At 39.7% G+C, this 21,913-nt stretch overlaps 1 long non-coding RNA gene across 1 annotated transcript; it reads left to right on the forward strand.

The window, feature by feature from the left end:
- The first annotated feature begins 3,679 nt into the window (after positions 1–3,679).
- On the forward strand, positions 3,680–5,836 carry LOC129497120 (uncharacterized). Its single transcript, XR_008661882.1, has 3 exons — positions 3,680–3,715; positions 5,421–5,467; positions 5,760–5,836. It is a non-coding gene; the product is annotated as an uncharacterized LOC129497120 (long non-coding RNA).
- Positions 5,837–21,913: the final 16,077 nt, after the last annotated feature.

The raw sequence follows: 21,913 nt of genomic DNA on the forward strand, positions 1-21,913 counted from the left end.
ACTCTGCAGAGAGGAAGATGCTGGCATCAAGGGTGGTGATTTTCTTGCCCTCCAGGCAGAGAGAAGTTGGATATGCTGAAAGCTCCTTGGCACCAGAAGCCAAGATAAGGAAGGTGACGAAATCATGGCATGCTCAAGTCATCACCAACAGGGCAGCAGAGATTAGAGGCATTCAATTATAGGGAGCCCCTGACTCATGCTGCTTCCTGGTTCCCTGTCTCAAAGCCAGCTGAGAGATTGGTCTTGGAAGTAGATCTATGAAGATGGTTGATATCCAATTAGCAGAAAACCCAATAACATCTTCCTGAAAGTGCAAATTTTATCATACCATCTTCCAACCACTGACATCACTTCAGTGGCTTCTCATTGCTATCGGGCAGAAGACCAAAATCTGTGAGAGGTCCTACAAAGTCTTACATAATATGGATGTTGCCTTCTTGTCTCATGAGTCTCACTCTCATTTCCCGGGGGATTCAGTTGCATACGCCATAGCTTCAGGCCTCTAAATATATATTTCCTCTACTTGAAATAACCTCTTACCTCCACCTCTGCTTTCACTCCATCTAGTTAATGTCCCTCATCTTTCAGGTTGAAGCTAGGATCACTGCCTTAGACAATCCTTCCTTGATGTCCTGGGCCAAGTCAATTCCCCTTATTATTTCCTTTAATAGTACCAGGTACTGCACAGCACACAAACACAATTGTAATGTTATTTATTTGATGAATGTCTGCCTTTCTCATGAGGATAGAGATGGCATCTTTTATTTCCCTCTCATCATTGATTCCTTTAGAGCCTTCCTTTAGAGTAATGGGTCATTGAATCAATGCATAAATAAGAATGGAGAATTTAAGGCTCTCACTTAGGAATGTTTAACAGAACAGGACAGTCTATGCAGAGTTCCATCTGGAACAGGAGAGGAACAGGACGACTTTGAGAGAGTGGCTGATCTTCCAGACATAGGAAGCAAGACTGAAGAATGGATAGAATAAAGACCTCTCCTGCCTGAATATGCATAGTATTCTCTCCTCTATCATAAAAGTTAGGGCTGAGTTCCCTGGGTTGTGTTCTGAATGGAGAGAGGGATGTATGTAGTACACAGTTGCATCTCCTAAACATCTTCTAGTACTATCCTAGGTGATAACATGATGCACTCAAATTGTCATCAACAAGGCTAGAAGTATGAGAGCTATAGGCAAGTTGAGTGAGGCCAGGCCTTTGAAAACTAGTAGGAGAGGGCTAAGACCAATGACGAGAGACCATCTCCACTGTGACTTTGCTAGTGACATTGGCGTCATGGTTGTGTGGATCTCTTCCAGGCTGCCACAAGCAGGGAAGCTGGGCTGACAGGTTGAGTGTGTAAAACCTTGGATTTCATGAAGAAGTGGTTGAGGGAAAAGACCCATTGTATCTTATATGGGGAGAGGAGAATCCCCAGGCATGTGTAATAATATTAATAATAATAATTATTATAATAATAAAAGTACCCTTTACTGAGTATGTTACATGATAGAACTTTAAAACTTTACTTTTAATCTTTACAACTGTTCCAGAAGATTAGTTTTATTATTTCTATCTTATAAATAAGGATGTAGAGGTGCAGAGAGGTTCGGCAACTTGTCCAGGACTCCACAGAATCAGTCCTGATTGATAGAACCGGGCTCAAAATCTCCTGTGGTTGGAGCTATTCTCCTTCTTCACTACAGAACTGGTTCTGAGGGCTGCCCACGAAGGCAGATGAACTCTTCCATCAGGTCCTTTAGTAGAAATAAACTACATGGACATTGCAACCTTCTCACCAGGTAGCAAAAGCCTAGGGTGCATTCCCAAGGCACTGTACTTTCTTCCTCTTCAGTTCCCTTTGAAGTTAGCAGGAAGTCTGTACCTGGGGGCTGCAGAGAATCACAATGGGGCTTTGTGATCATCTGGATTTCATGGCATCCACATTTTTCATTAAAAAAATCCAGATTCATTTTATCTATCTATCTATCTATCTATCTATCTATCTATCTATCATCTATCTGGTATTTTCTCTCTAATAAGGCGCCTTTAGATAATTTTCTAATTCAATAATGGAATTTAAACTTCCTGTATGTAAAGTAGGTCAAAAATAGCTGCTTTAATTATTTAAGTAATATCCAAAGAGGCAAACATCAAAAGAAGCTCAAGTTGCAACACAAAGAGAAAAAAAAAATCTTTAGGATCAGCAACTTTCCTCAGGCATGCAAGATGGTCTCAGACACATGTGCAAGCTAAACCTAAGGCTTTATTTTTTAAAAATTGCAATTTTATCAATGATAAGATCATTAATAATGCCATTCCTGTCCATGGCATACTCTTATCCACCCAGCATACCTGCCATACCTGCTACTTATTACTTTGGGATTTTGATGATGAAAAACCAATTAATTGAAAGCCTAGAAATTGATATGGGAAATTGAGAGATGGTGGCTCATGAGCTCACCCTCCAGTTACATTTTTTTTCTCTGAGACAGAAGGAGAGAGAAATGTTTTTGGACATTTGACTTGGTAGGAGAGATTTTGAGAGAGAGGAATTCTATCTAACAGGTGTTTAATGGCAATATTACTCAACAAACTCTTTTTTTACCGGTATGCAATAAGGTAAACACAGAAATTTAGAGTAAGAATTTAAATGTTGCTCCAACATATAAAGTTTCAATGGATTGTCTTCTTGAAGCAAATATAGTCATTGCAGATATTGTCAAACACATGTGATGAATGGCATGTAGCATGAGCTATACTCTAGTCATGCGAAGTAAGGCCATGCAAATTGGAAATAAAAATAAACCTAAATTTGCTTTATGTCACAAATGGTTTGAGAAGTACTACTCTACAAGACAGTGATTAAATATACTGGTAATCCCTACCCAAAAGAAATCACTTGGTTACTAATTTGGGGAAAAAAAATGAATCCTCTATCCTTATCTTACCGATTCATATCTTGCATTATATTCAACTTCTAAGAAATTCCTCATTAAAGAAGCTTCCTTTCTTCTATTTAGGCCGATATTTCTTCAATTGATTTTGGCATGAAATACTTTTTTCACCTGAATGCCTCATGCTGTGGAAAGGGTAGAGAGAAAGAAGTCGCTAACCGTGGGGCACCCTACTGCTCTCAACACCACCAAGAGTAGAAGATCTGGTTTTCCTAGTTGAATTTTGAGGTTGCATCATCCCCTTCAGACTTCTTCTGCCAGCCACTCCCTTGACCTCCCAGAATCTGGGGTTGGAGAAGGCAGGCAGAGACAATACCTCATCATCATCAAAGTTTGCAGGATTGGAAAAGAGAGAGTGCCAAGTTCAACTCAAGAACTCTATGATGAGGCTGGTGGAACTGAAAAGAGGATCAACAAGACATTTTTCCTCTGGGTGCCTGTGTACATATTCCTTTCCTTCCTTCCCTTTCTTCTGTGATAATTATTGAACCCCTAATGTGGGCCAGATGCTATAGTGGATATAGTTAAGGATATAGAGTTTCAGAATATAGTTGAAAATAGACTGTATTCCTACCCGTTAGGCATCTATAATCTAGTGGGGGTCAGAGATAAGTCATCAAGCCATTTGGCTAACATGGGTGAAGTATACAGTGGAGATAAAAAGGGTGACGAGTGTGGCAAGCATCAAAAGGGGAACATATACAATCTGTGAGGTTGAGGGAAGAGACTACAAGATTTCCTGGAGGAACAGACAAGCTAGGTGAGTACTGAGGGATGAAGAGGAGTCAGCCAAGGGAAGGGAGGCAGCGATGGGGGGATGTTCTGGGCAGATGCTCGTTTCCTTATGGATTCCTGGAAAACTTTAGTGGCACAGGGATGATTCTGAACCTGGCTCAGGTGGGATCTGATTTCCATTTCTTTCCCAGGTGCTTCATAAAACCCAACTTACTCACCTTCAGTGCCAGGTTCTAAAGTCCTCATAGCTAGTTTCCAATCAGGTCCCTGCTGAGGGAGGCAAGATGGCCTTCTTAATGGGAACATCTTCAACAGCAAGGGTCACAGGCACCCAGAATTTTTCTTGTGAAAAATTAGTTGAGCTCCAAGGTCAGGGCGTGATGAGTGGGGCTCATCAGAACAAATAATTTCTGTTTGAGTAGAAAGACCTATGGGGTACTTTTAGGATCTTGCCTAAATTTAGTAATTATGTCTGCCTCAGGCTTTAAGCAAACAAAGCAGTAAAATGAGGGTGTTCAGAGATAGGGAAAGGGATGAGAAAGCTTTAAATGAACCGGGTTGAGTTTCTGCTTCAGAAGGGCTAAGCCCAAGCTTCTCTGGCTGGAATTCTTGGAGATATGCTATGAACCCATTCTAGGTAGTGTTCACCAGCTCTTATCAAGGCCTCATGCAGAGAAGCATTCAGTACATGTTTGCTGGCATCATCATAATAATCATAGTGGAAATTGTGTTTGCAGCCCTAGTATTTATTTTTAGGAAAACCCCAATTTTTATTCAGATATAAGCACCCCTCCCATGCAAACCTATATGCTTTGTGGGAAGAAGATCAAACACTTGTACATGGTTCAGGACTGTTTTAGTTAGTAAAAACCACATTCCCTGGACATGGTGATTGGTTCAGGGCTGGGCTTATGGTCCCACTGGAACCAATGAAATCGGAAGAATAGTTTCTGAGGAGTTTCTGGAATTGCACTTCCTCATTCTTTTCAGAGAGTTCCTACTTGTAATGCCTCCCCTCTCTCTTGATATGGTCCATGAGAGTGTGGTAGTTGTTGGCAGCCATCTTATAACCAAGAAGCACAACCTGTGTGAGGATGAAGCTGGCACTATGGCAAACAGAAGAGAGATGGATGTGATGACATTGTTGAGCTGCTGAATCACACCAATACTTCCCTACATCAAGGCTTTCATTATTCACCCATACATCCTCTTTCTAGTGAAAACCACGGAGTTAAATTTTTTTATTATTCACGACTCAAGGCATCTCAAATTATAGAGATCTTGGTAGCAGAAAGTGGTCATTGTTCATAACACTCTCAAGTATGGAGGTGGTTGAGATGGGATGAAAGGCACAGTAGATGATTTCACTTGGTTCATCAGCTGCCTCTTACACCTTGGAAAAGAGATTATCAAGACTGTGGCATTAGTGGGCTTGGTAGAAAAAAATAAAGATATTGGTGCATAGATATGGAGGTCCTGTCAAGAGAATGTTTAGGTCACAGATGCCCTTTCTGAACACAGAAAGAGAGGAAAATACAACTATGCTATCAAAGCATTTATGGGAAGCAATAACCACCCTATTTAAGTCAATTTGAGTTTGTTTTTATGTTTCTTGCAACAGACACATACTAACCATAGCAATCATCTAAGTGCCTTGTGTATTCCACCATCAGAGCACTTAGAAAAATAAATATTTTTTCATATTTGTGATGACTATTTGTCTCTTGCAGGCAGGAACCATGAATACCAGCATCCCCAGTATCCAGTATAATGTTTGGTATGTAGTAGATGCATGTATCTATTTGATGAATGAATGACCTCAAATGGGAGACATTAAAGCATAAGTTAGTAGCTTAAATGTGGAGATGGTTTATTCATTCCATCAACTTAAGTATCTTTCATATGGAGAACTTTGTGGCAGATGATGATTCTCCACAGACCTATCCTTTTGGTGGATGGTTTTCTTCCCTCTCTCCACTTCTTCTTCTTTTCATTGGTGTCAAACCTGCATTACAGTATGAAGATTCTCTCCGATCTACTCCCATTCTCTCTTTCTTTTATCTTTATAGGTCTTTTACCCAACCAATCTCTTGTGCATCTACTTCCATGTGGTGCTTGCTTCTCAGAGGTTATAAACCAATGTACACTGCGTTGGCTCTTGAATGGCTGGTATAACAAGTTGTGGAATGTAAGTGTGATTTTCAGCACACCTTATCCTACACTCAAAGGAACCCGAAGTTGCCCTTCTCAGTGTTTATATCCAGTGGAGGCATTTTCTTGAGCAAACGTGAAAAAGCAAGCAAGGTAGCAGCAAACAGGCATGGAAAGGAAATAACATAGGTTCCTTTCTTTTTAAGTAAGTTAACTATTCAAAGAGTTTACATGCTGTGTTTTTAACGGAGGATGAATATGCTGTGAAAACTTTGATGTAATATAATCTTTTGATTTTCTGGGCTTTGTCTTCAGAATGTTTACCTTATTATTGACTCATTTCTTCTTTTGCCTCCTCTACTCTACTACATACTGTCAAAGCCAGCTATGTAAAGAATGAAAAGGCCATTAAATGTAGAATAATATCCTCAACTAGCTTTTGCTGGGGGACCTTAGGCAAATAACTTAACTTCTGAGTCTGTTTTCTTATCCATGAAAGTAGGATGATTGTCTTCACAGTATTGCTAAGAAGGTGAAGTAAGGCAATAGATAGGAAGAGTCTAGTACCGTTCTGGGCACAAGGTAGTACTCAGCGATATTAAATATTGCTCACCAACAAGGAAAGTTTCAGAGTATGGGAGGGGGCTGCAGGGAGTGATGTGAGTGTTATCGCTCGGATACTCAAGAAGAATGATGGGCTACGCATGAAAGACTCTGCATCCCTATGGGTTCTGTGGCCATTGGTCATTGATCTCTAGGTTCTTTTGCCAAAAGTTAAAATAACTGCATCTACTTTAAATTCTATTCTTTCTTCTTATTTTTGGAGAACTATTATGAATATTTTATTACATATTTGGAATCTAATATAGAATGGGCTTTAGCTTTGGAGCTAAAGATAGTCTATTGAGTTCAGCCTACTCCATAGAGCACCTGCAGATGGAGGATACCAAAACACAGGGTTAGGGTATGGCTTGCCTAAGGCTTTGGTAGAGCTGGGTGGGCTCCCTGGTCTCTTTGTCTTGGGGCAATGAGGTGTTGCCTCAAATGCACCAGCATCATTCAGAATTTGACTACTTATTTTGGAATGAATTTACTTTGGCTGGTTTGAATAGGACCTTGCTTTCTGGGAGCCTGGTGTCCTCCTCTGGGGTCATTTGTGATTTTCTTAACAGCATGAGATGCTACATCCTATTCCATACTCCCATATACCTCGTATATTTTCCTCTTATAGTCTATAATGTTTGTGTTTTCTCTTTTTAGCCATGGTAGGGGCCACACTCTGCCCCAATATCTAGTAAAGATTAGGGCACTACATGTTCGTGTGCTGAATTTATTGAATTCGTAGATTTTATGACAGTGGATGGGTCTTTGGGGAAGCAGCGGGCAGTAGGGCTGAGGTTGGGGGCAAATCACAAGCAGTTCATTTCACTTGTTTTGGGAGACTTTTTTGTTGTATACATGCTCCTATGAAAGAATTCAGCCAGGAGGAATGAGACACAGGGAGCATATTGGTTAAGAACATGGAGCTAATTCACCTGGGCTTAAATTCTAATTCTGTTACATACTAGCTGTGTGATATTGAGTAGGTAATTGAATCTCTGTGATCTGCCCAGGATGAGGATCCAGAACCAATATTCAGGAAACTAGGATGTAGGCAGATGTGTAGGTACAATGCATACGTACATTATAAGTGCAAATGTATACATAGGCTTGCACATGTGTATGTAGACTTGCATATACACACAAATATACAGAGCTGTGCATTTATATGCAGCCTGGCACCTAGAGTTCTCACATGGTGTCACCTAAAGGTTTCTGGGTGAGATTGTTAACATTGATCATTCATTCAGTGAATAATGTATATTAAGCAATTACAAGTTGGCAGACCCCATTAGGAGCTGAGGAGAGAGCCATGAATTAAACACATTTCCTCACTTAAACATAAGCAGTCTATCACCAGTGAATAACGGATACTGTGTTAAGGGCATGGACAGAGTCCTCAGGAAGCATGGAGGAAAGCATGAGCAATTCTCACGGCAAAGCGGGGAGGCTGAGGCAGGGGAGGGTGTGACAGGTGGGTAGGGTAATACTTAAGTGTGTTATGAAGACAGAAACTGTGTGTAGGGAGAGAACTGGGCAGGGGGATGCTTCAGGTAGGGAGGAGTGGTGGAACAAAGATAGGGTGATTGAGGCTGCAGATAGTGGAGGTGGTTGGGAACTTCATTTATGTGCATTATTTTTCTCAAATGGCTGCTAAGTTGTTAGGACATAATTACTTATTAAGCTCTTTGGACCTAACAACTTAATACAGGGAACAGGTTTTTCTTTCGGCCCAGATTTGCCATGCAAATGAAATATTATTGAGATACCCAGTATGTCATGAACTGAGCAAGTGTGCGAAATTCCATCCTAGACACAAGCATGAAGACATTTTCCAGTTGTTTTTTTCTTGTACCGATGGGTTGTTCTCAGCTCTCATCACACATGTAGTATCAAGATTGCAACAATTATCTTGGACCAAGAAGGACAGTCACAGATGATTGTAAATTCATGTACCTGCTTAAGTCCACAAACCACATGCCCATACACACCCATCACACACGTACACAGGCCGGCAGAGCGATTTGGCCATCATAATAACTTTGGAGGGTAATTAACTTTGAGAAATGAAAATAATTAAAAATCAATTAAGATATCATTTCTAGGGAAATGGGGGGAATCGGGATCAGGAATTTTCAGGGAGGTATGACTTCCTGGGCAATATGGCTTCCCCTTGAGGCAAATAGGACTTGAAGCTCTCTTGATCAGCCAGTAACTTGTGCCTGCCAAGTGGGTGATCAGCACAACAGGAACGCCATGGACCCTGTAATCTTCCCAGCATTCCTCACCTCTGCCATCTTATCAGCTTCTCTGATAGATCCACAACATTTTCCCAGAATTAGCCTATGTCATCCCAGGTCTGATCACTGCCAGTATACTCAACTGTCTTCCATTCTACAAAACTGCCCTGCAGCTCTTGAAAACTCTGAGCACTTGTCTGTCTTGCTACTTGTGTTTTTTGTTTTGTTTTTCTTTTTGTGAAATGTCTTTATTATTTTAGTTTTTATTTTAAAATATTTTATTTATTTATTCATGAGAGACACAAAGAAAGGGGCAGAGACATAGGCAGAGGGAGAAGCAGGCTTCCTGTGCCAATGCAGGATTGATCCCAGGATCCCAGGATCACAACCCAAGTCAAAGGCAGATGTTCAACCACTAAGCCACCCAGGTGACCCTGTGAATTGTCTTTAAAATTGCTGCCATGGTTAGCATCAGAGTCAGATCTGGATCTCTCCTTGTGTGGTCTTCAAAAATTTCACCCAGGGAAAGCATGGTTATGGACAACACTCACAAAATCACCTGTTGGGGTATATTTTCCTTTGCTTTTGGAGTAATGCACACTCTACCTTGCTCACCTTGTCTACTCACTCTGTATTTATGAACGTGGGGGCTCAACTCTTTAATGGAAGACTTGATAAAAAAAAATCTACCTCTTATTCTACAGCATTTCTGGTCCTAATCTAGTTGCTGTTCTGACAACAGTTCATCTTTGTTTCCACCTTCATTCTTTGGAGGTAATTACCTACCATTTCTTGAAACGTCACTGTGTTAGCCAGAGTTCTCCAGAGACCCAGAACCAATAGGATATATACAAAGAGATTTGCTACGAAGAATTGGTTCACATGATTATGGAGGCTGACAAGTCCCACGACCTGTTGTCAGCAAGCTAGAGACCTAGGAAAGCCAGGGGTGTAATTATAATTCAGTCCAAGCTGAAGGCCTGAGAATAATTCAGCTTGTTCAGGCTGAACTACATTTCCCAAAAATCTCTTCTCTTCTGAGTCTAGCCACAGCGAGCCAGAGCCACAAAGAGGGCTCTTGTGAGACCTGGAGGGTGGAAGAAAAGTGGCTGCCATTTTGTAGCGCACATACATCATTAGTGATCTGTTGGCTCACCTTGTTGGCGTTAAGCAGCACCTGGGCCTGGATTACTTCACCTTCCCCTGGGTCCTTCTTTAGTTTTTTTGACTTCTAAGCCCAGCATACAAGGGGAGGTCCATGATGAAGACACCAGCTTCTGCAGGATTTCCTTGTTTTGAAGGTCAGAAATAAGAAGAATGGACAACGGTTTTAGCCATTCTTATTGGATTCCAGCTCATGCATGTTTTTTTTAAACAACTCTACTGAGATATAATTCATTTACCATACATTTCACACATTTAATTGTACAATTCATTGGTTTTTACTATATTCCCAGAGACACACAACCATCACTATGATTAATTGTAGAATATTCATCAACCCCCAAGGAGACTCCATATCCAATACAGTCATTCCCTATTTCCATACACCTGCCTCTCATCTCTACCCTACTTTCTGTGTCTGTAGATTTGCTTATTCTGGACATTATATACATATATGGAAACATACAATATGTATCCTAGTTCTTCCCTGTTAGCATATGTTTTCAAGGTTTATCCATGTTGTAGGATGTTTTAGTGCTTCATTCTTTTTTACTGGACAATAATATTCTGGCGTATGGATGTTCCACATTTTGTTTATTTTTTCCTTTACATTGGTACCACCTTTTGGCTATCATGGATAATGCTGCTATGAACATCTGTGTTCAAGTTTTTTGTGGACATATGTTTCCATTTCTCTTTGGTACACACTTAAGAGTAGAATCACTGGGTCATACGGTAAGTCACTTGGAGGAACTGCCAAACTAGCCATTTTACTTTCCCAGCAGCAATTCACGAGGATTCTTGTTTCTCTACGGCTTTGTCAACACTTATTATTACTTGTCTCTTTGATTGAGCCATCATAGTGTTTGTGAAGTGGGATCTCAATGTGGTCTTGATTTGCATCCCCTAATGGCTACTGCTGTTGAGCATCACTTCATGTGCTTATTGACTATTTACATAACTTATTTGAAGAAATTTCTATGCAGATACTTCACTCATTTTTAAATTGGCTTAGTTATCTTTATATTATTGAGTTGTGAAAATTCCCGCCTGTTCTGGATCTTATCTTCCTAACTGCCTGCCCTGTTAATTTTAAGAAGCAGCATTAGATGCAAAGATAATAGCCTTACAGAGACTATTTAACTGGCTTCCACAATTGCATGAGAATTTCCCTTTAGTGAATCCATATATATTGTGCTGGCTCTGCTGTTCTGACTGAACACTTGTTGATGGAAAGTCTCAGCCCCATGTTCTAGTCTCATCTTCCCATACTATGTACACACAGCTATGCTCCAGCCAAACTACACCTCCAGGAGAATCTTCTTTTCTTAGTTGTACATCATGCCTGTTTCTTTTCTAGCCATTTTGCCTAACTTTTTTTTTTGACTTAAAATTTTATTTGTTCTTTGAAACCATGACATATTCTCTATCATCTGTAGAAACTTTCCTAATCTTATCATCTTCCTCCTTTGCACCTTATAATATTGCTTATCTCCTTGAAAATCAGTTTCCTTTTCTGTAATCTTCTGGGATGGTTGAAAGGAATAATAAAGGGTACACATAGAAAATATCCTCATAGAGTACCAGGCTTATGGCAGGTGATGAGTGATGGTTTATTCTCTTCATTTTCTACCCCAGAACATTTCAAGAACTTGGTAAATAGTGCTCTAAGTTTTCCAATTTTGTAGATCTGGAAATGAGGCCAGGTGGTTCCGATGATTCATGTTACTATGCATTTTCCTCTTTTTCTGTGGCTTAGGGATCCTTCTGGGACACTTTGCTCTTTGTGCTCTGGGTTTCAATGCTGGACACGCCTTTTTGTAAAAGCATGCATTTGTGAGATGATGGCAGTGATGACTTCCAGCCATAAAATATTTCCTTTTATCCCATCAAATAATTTGAGGGGGCTGTGGATTCAATAAATGGCTATGGATCTAATTAATAGCATGGAATCTCATTTATAGAAATGTCTCATGTTTGCATCATGCTTCAGAGTCTCCAGAGTGGTTTTTTCTTTGGATCCTCACAGACTCCCTTGCTGTGAAATAGGCAGGGCGGTTGAGGACATTCTGCTGGTGATGACACTGAAGCGCAGGTGGCTTAAGCGATACATCTAAAGGTCACCAGCGAGTAATTAGAACCCACAGATCCCGACACCCAGGCTTGTGTCCCTCTCTGTACACTCGTCAACAAGCAAAGTGAAAGGGAAGCTTGAATTTGTTCCAGTGCAAAACGCAGTGGATCAGCATCAGTTGGTTAATCCTCAACCTGTCCCTGCTTGATCTCCTCGGGTAGTTGCTGCTCTGCTATATCCTCCCCCATCTATCTTTCTACCTCTGTTGGTGCTAATACCTTTCAGAATCTAAGATGCTGATCACACAGGTCCAACAGGAGGAACGGACCATGTTAGCTACTTGTTTTATTTATCTATTCCTATATAACAAGCCACCATTAAACTTAGTGACTTAAAACAAGAAGAATTAATTTTTTCTTATAATTCTGTGTGTCAGCTGGGAGGTTCCTGTGTTGGCTTCAAACCAGGTGGACACAAATGGCTGCCTTCAGCTGAGGGCTCGGGGGGATGAGGTATACAAGACAGCCTTGTTCTACGTCCGGCAGTTAGTGTTGACTATTGTCTAGTATGACCTGGTCGACTTGCATGTGGACTTTCACCTTTAGTAGGCTAGACTGGTGGTCCACATGGTGGTCTCAAGAGCATAAAGACAGACAATAGAAAGTCTAGGGAGGCTTGGGCTGGGCTCCCTCACAGTATCACTTCCATTGACATTCTATCAATCAAACCTATCACAAGGCCAGCATGACTCAGGGGTCAGGGAAATAAACTCCACCTCTTGATGGGAGGAAATTCACCTTCATTTTGCAAAGGAGCAAGACTTATCTTTGGAAATAATGGTGCATGGAGTCATGTAGAGCTTCCATGCAGCAGGACTTGTTTTGGACACCTTTTTCGGTATCCCAGTGATGTGGTTAAGTGTGAAACCAATGAGAACTAATCATCTCTAAAAAAGTATTCTCCATCTGACCCAGCATGGGTTAATATGACTCTGGTTTGTGGTTGAAGGCAAAGAAATGTGCTTGCCACTTTACTGTTACGATCCTGGGCACTCTGTTCTTTAGTGAACCCAAAGGAAGGGATATTTTGATTGGTTAAATATCCAGATACTTGAAGGCTCCCTTGACATAATACCATTGAAGAGCTCATCTATTTCATTAATATTTCTAACATCCTACTTTGGTTTTTAAATTACTCATTTCTTATCTTATATGAATGTAACTACCTTTACAACTCTCTGTAACTGAACTCTCCTGCTTTCAAATCATCAGGACTTCTTGTGATGAAAAATACTTGGACTTGCCAATCAAAGATGTATCATCCATTTGAAACCTGATGTCTCTGTCGTTAGGTTAATGACTCAGTCATTTTCTTTACCCCTTGCAGTTAAGTGTTCTACTATCCATCCTGCACTAGCCCCCACTGCCCCTCCCCCACCCTGCTCCCTGCACCGGTTGCCTCTGCATCCTTGTGGCTTTAGAAGAATGACATCTGGCATTCTGATCTGAATGTTTTAGCTCCTGCCCACTGGGGTTTATCCCTCCTCCAAGTCATGGGGAGGGAGCTGCTAGTCTTTTATTTACCTTGAGTTTCTTGTGCCCTCCTCCAGCAAGGGATGGCTGAACCCTTCTGGCACGGAGAATGGAAATACTTCTCTTCACCATTTTTATACCTGGTCTGCCCAAGATTTACCATGTGTTATTCCTTCCCAGTTTCTCATCCTAATATGGAAACATCTAGTTTGGGGAAATCTAAGAAAATCCTTTTTTTTTTTTTTTCTAGAAATGTATCTCTCAAGACTATCTGTTCTGGACTCTGAGATTGAAACTCAGAGCTGAGCAGTGAAAACTGTCTTCCCTTTCTTTTCTTCTTTTTAAACAATTCTGTACATTACTCAATGCTCATTATGGTAAATGTCCTCTTCAATTGCTATCACCTATTTTACCCATCCTCTCACTCACCTCCCCACTGGTAACCATCAGTCTGTTCTCTATAGCTAAGAGTTTCTTTATTTGTTTCTCTCTCCCCACTTTCCCCCATTGCTCATTTGTTTTGTTTCTTAAATTTCACATATGAGTGAAATTGTATAGTATTTGTCTTTCTCTGCCTTAGTTTACTTAGCATTATACTCTCTAGCTCCATCCATATTGCTGCAAATGGCAAGATTTCATTATTTTTATGGCTGAATAATATTCTATTGCATATATATATATATATATACCACATCTTCTTAATACATTCACTTATTGTTGGACGCTTGGGCTGCTTCTGTAATTTGGCTGTTGTCAATAATGCTGCAACAAACCTAGGAAAGCATAGATTCTTTCAAATTAGTGTTTTTGTATTCTTTGGATAAATACCCAGAGTGTGATTACTGGATTGTAAGGTAGCTCTATTTTTAATTTCCTGAGTAACCACACTGTTTTCCATAGTGGCTGCACCAGTTTGCATTCCCACCAACAGTGCATGAGGGTTCCCTTTTCTCCACATCCTCACTAACACCTGTCGTTTCTTGTGGTTTTGATTTTAGCCATTCTGACAGGTGTGAGGTGCTATCTCACTGTAGTTTTGATTCGCATTTCCCTGATAACAAGGGATGTTGAGTATCTTTTCATATATCTGGTGACCACCTTTTGTTTTCTTTGGAGAAATGTCTGTTCATGTCTTCTGCCCATTTTTTAATTGGTTTTTTAATTGGTTTTTGGGGTGTTGAGTTATATTAATTCTTTATATATTTTGGCTACTAACCCTTTATCAAATATGTCATTTGAAATATCTATTCAGTGGTTGTCTTTTAATTTTGTTAACTGTTCTGCCATCCATTTCTTGGAAGTTTTTTTTTTTTTTTCCATTTCTTGGAAGTTTTAAACCAGCCATGTGGATGAAGGGCTGCAGAGACACAAAATCCCCAAATCAGTTGGTATTTCCCCACTTTTCATAACTATTGGGAATTATCCCATTTAAACAGCATCTCCCTTTTCTGTAAGTCATTGCACATTTACTCTGACAGAGCCAGTTTCCCCCATTCTTCTTGTGTGCTTTGTTAGTGACACATTTGTTTGTTTATTTATTTATTTTAAAGATTTGCTTATTTTAGAGAGAGCACAATCATGACGGCCAGAGGGAGAAGGAGAGAGAATCGCAAGCCATGCTGAGGGTGGAGCCCAAAGCAGGGCTTGATCTCACAACTCTGAGATCACAACCTCAGTCGAAACCAACGGTTGGGCACTTAACGGACTGCACCACTCAGGTGCCCCAGCGACACTTCCATTTAGTTGTAATTGTTATTTTACATGTGTGCATTCTCATGAAATCTCAACACTGATAGGAGGAGAAACATACCGACTGCTGCATCAAACACATTGAAGTCACTCAGTTCGTGTTTAAAGAAACCACGGTGGGCTGCTCAAAACTATAGAGCAGTTATGTTTTCTAGTGTCCAGTGCATAACAGATGGCCCACACTTAAATGGTACTGTTCTGTAAGCATTTATCAAGAGATGGATGCACAAATGTCTAAGTCCTGCTTGCCATCAGTGTAATGATCAGGGTTAGCTTGTTTTGTAAAAACATGGACTTTTAAGGGAGTTGATCGGGTACCCTGACTGTGGTGTGATCAACTCTATCCCTATTCTATTTTGGGCTCTCTCTCTTCCAGGAGACAGCCTGCCTGCCTGCATACTTGCCTGATGGAGTTAGCTTGTCTCACGGCTTCACTCTGGAGCCCGGGGGATTGCTTCCCACTACAGTGGGCTCTCTTTGGGAGACTTCAATTGCTTTTGAATTAGTTATAGGCTCAAAAGTGAACGACTCCCATTATTAGAATGCAGGTTTTAAAATTACTTCATTTCAAGTTGCCAGCTTGGCAGCATTAACCTGTCATCAGAGAATTCAGTATGGTCACGAAGAAGATAGACCTTTGAAAAAATAAAGCAGAAATGAACTGATATGGTCAAGGAGGGAAGGAAATGGACTCTGAAATGCCTTTCACCTATGCCTCATCTGTTTTACCATCTATAAAATGGTGGCAAACTTTGAATCCTCCTTTTAAGAATAAGTTAAAGAGTAGTCAATGAATCTATTTAAAACAATTCACTGAGTATAATACTCCATTGGATTCTCTAGATTTGTGTAGCTGTGTTGAAATATTTCTAGGAAAGCTTGTGTTCTCATGAACACACACTATAGCTTTAAGCCAGATATCAAAGGAATATTTCTGGTATAAATGGCATTATTTTCCACCTTTATTGGGATATGATTGACAAATAACAAGATGGTGTTACACTCTTACAAAATCACATTAACATGATCACATATATTGTATTATTTTTTAAAAATCTCATTTCATAAGTTAGAAGCAAGTTGCAGCTCTCACTTAACTTACACACAAGAAAAATTAGACAAGTGTATAAATACAAGGGAATGGTGATTATGGGAACCACCTGAAGGTCTGGTCACCAAAATTTTGTGTCATTAAAAAAATGACATTTATGACATTTGTGTCATTTATGTAAATGTTTCAAAATGCAAAAACACAAAACAATTTGGTTGACTGTCAGGAAATAATGTTGTGTGAAAAAACCCCCAAAAGTCATGTAAAATATGATCTCATTTATATAGCATTCTTATTATGACAGAATTATAGAAATGCAGAACAGATTAATGGTTGCCAGGGGCTGGGAAAAAGGGAGGCAGAGAGAGGGTGACAGTGGTATGTGTGAGTATAAAAGAACAAGAAGGATACAGAGCAGTTCTGTATCTTGACTGTATCAAGGTCAGTATCCTGATTGGAATATTAGACTATAGTTTTACAGATGTTACCATTGGGAGAACCTGGAAAGGGTACATGAGATCTCTGTGTTATTTCCTAAAACTTCATGCGAACTATAATTATCAAAAATAAAAAAGTCCAATTAAACAACAACAACAACAAACCAGAGAAAATTAAAAAAAAAAAAAGCCCTCATATAAATCCTGAATAATGGGCAGAAAGCCATGAGACAAAAATCAGTGGAAAAAGAAAAGTGACAAGCTGGTTGACACAGGAAGAGACTTTGCAAAAAGATAATTAAAATTATCATTGGAGGGAATAGAGCATAGAACTGCTCTGCAGAAAATCAAGTCACTAACTTGGAGGACAAAGCTGAGAACTCTCAAAATACAGAAGAAAATAACAAACGTTAAGCAACTTGATTAGTTTATACTAATTATTAAGCTTATAATTTATGCAGAAAACCTGTGAATATGGCCTTATATGTATCACATATATGATTTATAAGTATATTCTTTTGTTACTTTCAAAGAACACATGTGAATATTATTCTATGAGGTAATATGCAAAGTTAATGGTGATTTTCTTGAATGGTACCATTATTCATGATTTTAATTTTCTATTTTATGCATTTGGATACACACTTTTCTATCATGAGTATGTATTAATTTTAGATGAAAAAACAATTAAAATCAGTGCAATTTTGTGCATATTGCACATCTGCAATTGTGTGAAAATATATACAACAAACTGGAAGGAAATATTGTATACTAAATGTTAACAGTGGTTCTGCCTGAGGGATCAGATTTACTTGTTTTCATTTTCTCCAAGTAACACTGTGTAGTCTCTAGATTTTATACAGAGATCAGATGTTCATTTTATAATCATTTAGATAAATTTTAAATTAGCGTATAAAATTTTATAGGTACTATATGATAACAAATATGTAAAAATATACACTGAAAATTGATAGGAAGAAAAACAATAAAAGGTCAGAGTATTAGTATTAGTGATGACTTTTTAAATTCTTTTAACTCATGTATTTTCAAAATTTGTATCATGAGCATATATTGGCTTGGTAATGGCATTGTCCCCAAAGAAAATGGAAGTTATTAATTAACTGTTTTGGAGATAGGGAAATTTTTTCTAAATATAAAATAACAGAAAAATCATAAAAGAAGGAGGAAATGCTCAAATAGCCAATTAAAATCACAGAGGCACAAAAAAAAAAAAAGAATTGCAGAGGGAGAGCCAATTAAAACATAGGAAAATACATTGCTTCCCTAAATGCAATTTCAAAAATTGATGTTTTTTATATGTAAATTTATTTCATTTTTTCTGTTATATTTGTTTTTAGATGATTAAACAATATTCCATTCTCACGTAGAATAATATGCATACCTGACAGATTCTATTTGAGAAAATCTGTAATAAGATAGGAAAATATACTACAATCTTCTGTGAAAAGAAGAAAAAAATATTGCATCTACAGTTTGTCTTAAACTTATATATATGTATATATTTAAATTTAAATTCAATTAGCCAACTTAAAGTACGTATTTAGTTTCAGATGTAGCATTCAATGATTTATCAGTTGTGTATAATACCCAGTACTCATCACATCAAGCAACCTCCTTAATGCCCGTCACCAAATTACCCCATCCCCTCTACCTACCTCTATTCCAGCAACCCTCAATTTGTTTCCCATAGTTAAGAGTCTCTCATGGTTTTTCTCCCTCTTTGATGACTTCCCAGTTTTCCCTTCTTCACCTATAAATCCTCTGTGCTGTTTCTTATATTCCATGTATGTATATATTTTTATGAATGACAAAAGTGAGCCAGATGATCACGATAGTTACATCTTAGGGTTACGATTCCAGAGGACTTTAGTTTCTCTTTTAATGCCTATATTTCCCACATTTTCTAAAATCAAACCCCCAAAATGTTATATGCTATAATAAATGTAATATAATTATATATCAAGGGCCCACATATACGATTAAAAGGCACCATGCTTGACTTCAAACTTCCAGTTAACAGAGAGCTCTTGAGAAAGTCTAATAAGACTCATTCATTCAACATTTATTTATAGAATGCCTACTCTCCATTGAGGACTATGGCAGGTGTTTGGAATCCCCTAGTGAATGAGTCAAAGATCTTGCCACCACCCAGGTTACATTCAAAGATGGAAGTTGGAAAACCATCTACTCTCAGCTTGTTTGAGCTGACCTGACAAAAAAACCCAGACTGGGGGGCTTAGATAACTGAAACTTGTTTTCTCACAGCTCTGGAGGCTAGAAGTCCAAGATCAAAGTGCCAACAGGGTTGGATTTCTCTGAGACCCTTCTCCTTGATGTGCACATGGCAGCCCTCTTGTGAGTTCTTCATTGATCATCTGTTTGCATATGGCCCTGGTGTCTCTCCCTTTTCATGTAAGGATACCAGTGGTATTGGACTAGAACACTACTCTAACATCACTTAATGCAATTACTTCTTTAAAGATTATTCCCAAATATGGTCATGTTCTGAAGGACTGGGGGTTGGCAATTCAACATATGCATAGGGGGAGGACATAATTCAGCCCATAAAACCTCTTTATCCTTTCATTGTCTTTAATGATCTCTCATGTTGGGTCCAGTGTCAGTCTGACTACCTCCAGTGATGGGAACCCACTGCCCCACCTTGTATCAGTGGGTGGAGTTTAAATCTGTCTCTGAGTAGAAGGTCACCTGACCCAGACTTCCTGACAAGAGGGCTGGAATACCCAGCATCATAGCTGTTTGATTCTGCAACTCCCTGGCTGGGGACACTCTGTAGTTGAAGAGGGAGGTGTTCCGCTGTGACTTATCTCCCACATCCTGCAGCCAGGAGGTGACACAAAGTCACAGACTTTTCCAGCCAAGCAGGATTGACCTCATCACCCTCCTATCTTCCCTTTACAGGGGGTGGGGATGGGGGTGGGGGAGCCTGTGACATTTTTGGGTTTTATTTGTGTTTTTTAAAAGATTTATTTATTTATTTGAAAGACCAAGAGAGAGCACAAATAGAGGGTGGGAGGGACAGAGGGAGAGGGAGAAGCAGACTCCCCGTCCAGCAAGGAGCCAAATGCAGGGCTCAATCTCATGATACCAGGATCATGACCTGAGCTGAAGGCAGATGCGTAACGGATTGAACTAACCAGGAGCCCCATTTTTTTTTTTTGTTTTTAAAAGACATTCCTTATCTCCATCTCACTTTCTCTCTCTCTCTCTTTGATCAGACTGAGAAGTCTCTGGACCTTTCACAGATGGAATTACAAAGGCTGTTTTTCTGAATCTGACCAACTCAAAAGAAACAGCTCGCTCGTTTCTCTGGCAGCCAGCTTTTAAATCCTGGGTCACATGTCACTTCTAATTGTGGGCATGATGTTCGAGTTCCCCTCAGGCCTACATTTCACCCCAGTAAATGCTCTTCCTCAGCAGCTGCAGAAACGTGTCAGGGAGAGTGACCTTCAGGCACCGCTTCTACAGGAGAGAGCTGCTTAGCCCGGTTTGAACCTTGGAAGGCAGGTGCCTCTAATCAACTTTTTCTGGAGGCTGATGTGGTTTCCCTCAGCCAGACACTAAGGGGCTAACGGTCGAAGACCAATGAGGCTGGGTGCTGGAGGAAGGGAAGCCCTGGATGGGCTTCTTCCTATTTTGAAACAAATGGGCAGTGTTTCCAGGGGAGAAAGTGCACAATGGACAGTGTGATGAAAAATAACCAGAGTAGAATTCTTACCAGTTGTACCCAGTTTGGTCACGTGGTATTTGTGGATCTCATTAGAGAGGGGCCAGTTCCCCAGAATGCCTCAGGGGTAACTGCTCCTCCTAAGAAAGTTTCTCCAATATCCTGAGAACTTCAGAGTTGTTTTTAGTGTGAAGCGCTCAGACCATTATGTGAAGGAGAAGTTTCTTTTTATGCCAACATCCTATCATGAAAAATTTCAAACATATAGCAAAATTGGCAGAATTTTCTGGTGAACACCTCCACGCTTGCTGCTTGGGTTCTGCCATTAACATTTTCCTTTACCTGCTTCCTTTTCTGTCTTCTGTGTATTCCTCAATCCAGCCATCAGTCCGTTTTGCTTTTTGGATGCCTTCCAAAGCAAATTGCGGCTATGACTATATTCCTCCTAAATGCTTTTGCGTGTAACCAGATTTCAAGATCTGTTTACAGTTATTTCTTCTTCTTATAAGGTAAAAATTTACTTGCAATTAAACACACAAATCTCAAATGTATTTATCGAGATTTGACGAATGTTTTGACAAATGCTTATGCCTGTAGGCAATCTGAATAACTATCAAGACACAGAACAGTCTCATCACCCAGAAAGTTCTCATGACCCTTCCCAGTTGATCCCTATTCCTTCCACCTCCCAAACTTTGTTCCTGTATTTTCCTGCCTTAAGTGGGTTTTGTCTGTTTAGATCTTCTCAAAAATGGAATCATATATCAGGTACTCTGTTGTACATTTTCTATCACTCAGCATAATATTTTTGAAGTTTATTTCTATTGTGTTCATTAGTGGTTCATTACTTTTTATTGCTAAGTAGGATTCCATGGGGTTAATATACCAGTGGGGACATTGTGGCTTTTTTCAGTTCTTGGCTGATAGGAATAAAATGCCTATGTATAGTCTCATACAGGGAGAAGAGCTAATATTTTCCTCCCCCAAAACTCAACGGAATATATTCAACTGTACCATCATCCATCCATCTGACCTCTCTTCCATCCATTCAAACACGTATTATGTGCTTACTGCCCACTAGATAGTATTCAACCCCTGCGAAAATAAAGTTAAAAAATAACATTCCCTGTCCTTTGCAGAATCTAGTGAGAGAAATTTTTGGGTTCCTGAATCCAATTCTGTGTGTTTGTGTGTGTGTGTGTGTGTGTGTGTGTGTGTACGGCTTCCCACACCACCAAGCAATTCCTGGACCCCAGCAGAGTGTTCGCAAAATCAACTCAATTTTGACATTATCTACCTGAAATAAAATCAGGTCCCACAGGTTGAGGGCTCGGTCCTACAGGACTGCTACTCCTTCACTTCAGATGCCAGCCACTTCTGTCCGACTGGCTGTAAATCAGAGGTTCCCATGACCCCTCCTCAGGTTTGATTAATTTGCTACAGCAGCTCCCAGAAACTCAGAGGAACATTCCTTACTGGGTTACCAGTTAATTATAAAAGGAGGAGTCAGGAGCAG

The sequence above is a fragment of the Nyctereutes procyonoides genome, unplaced genomic scaffold, assembly GCF_905146905.1.
Source record: "Nyctereutes procyonoides isolate TBG_1078 unplaced genomic scaffold, NYPRO_anot_genome, whole genome shotgun sequence".
Taxonomy (NCBI): Eukaryota; Metazoa; Chordata; class Mammalia; order Carnivora; family Canidae; genus Nyctereutes; species Nyctereutes procyonoides.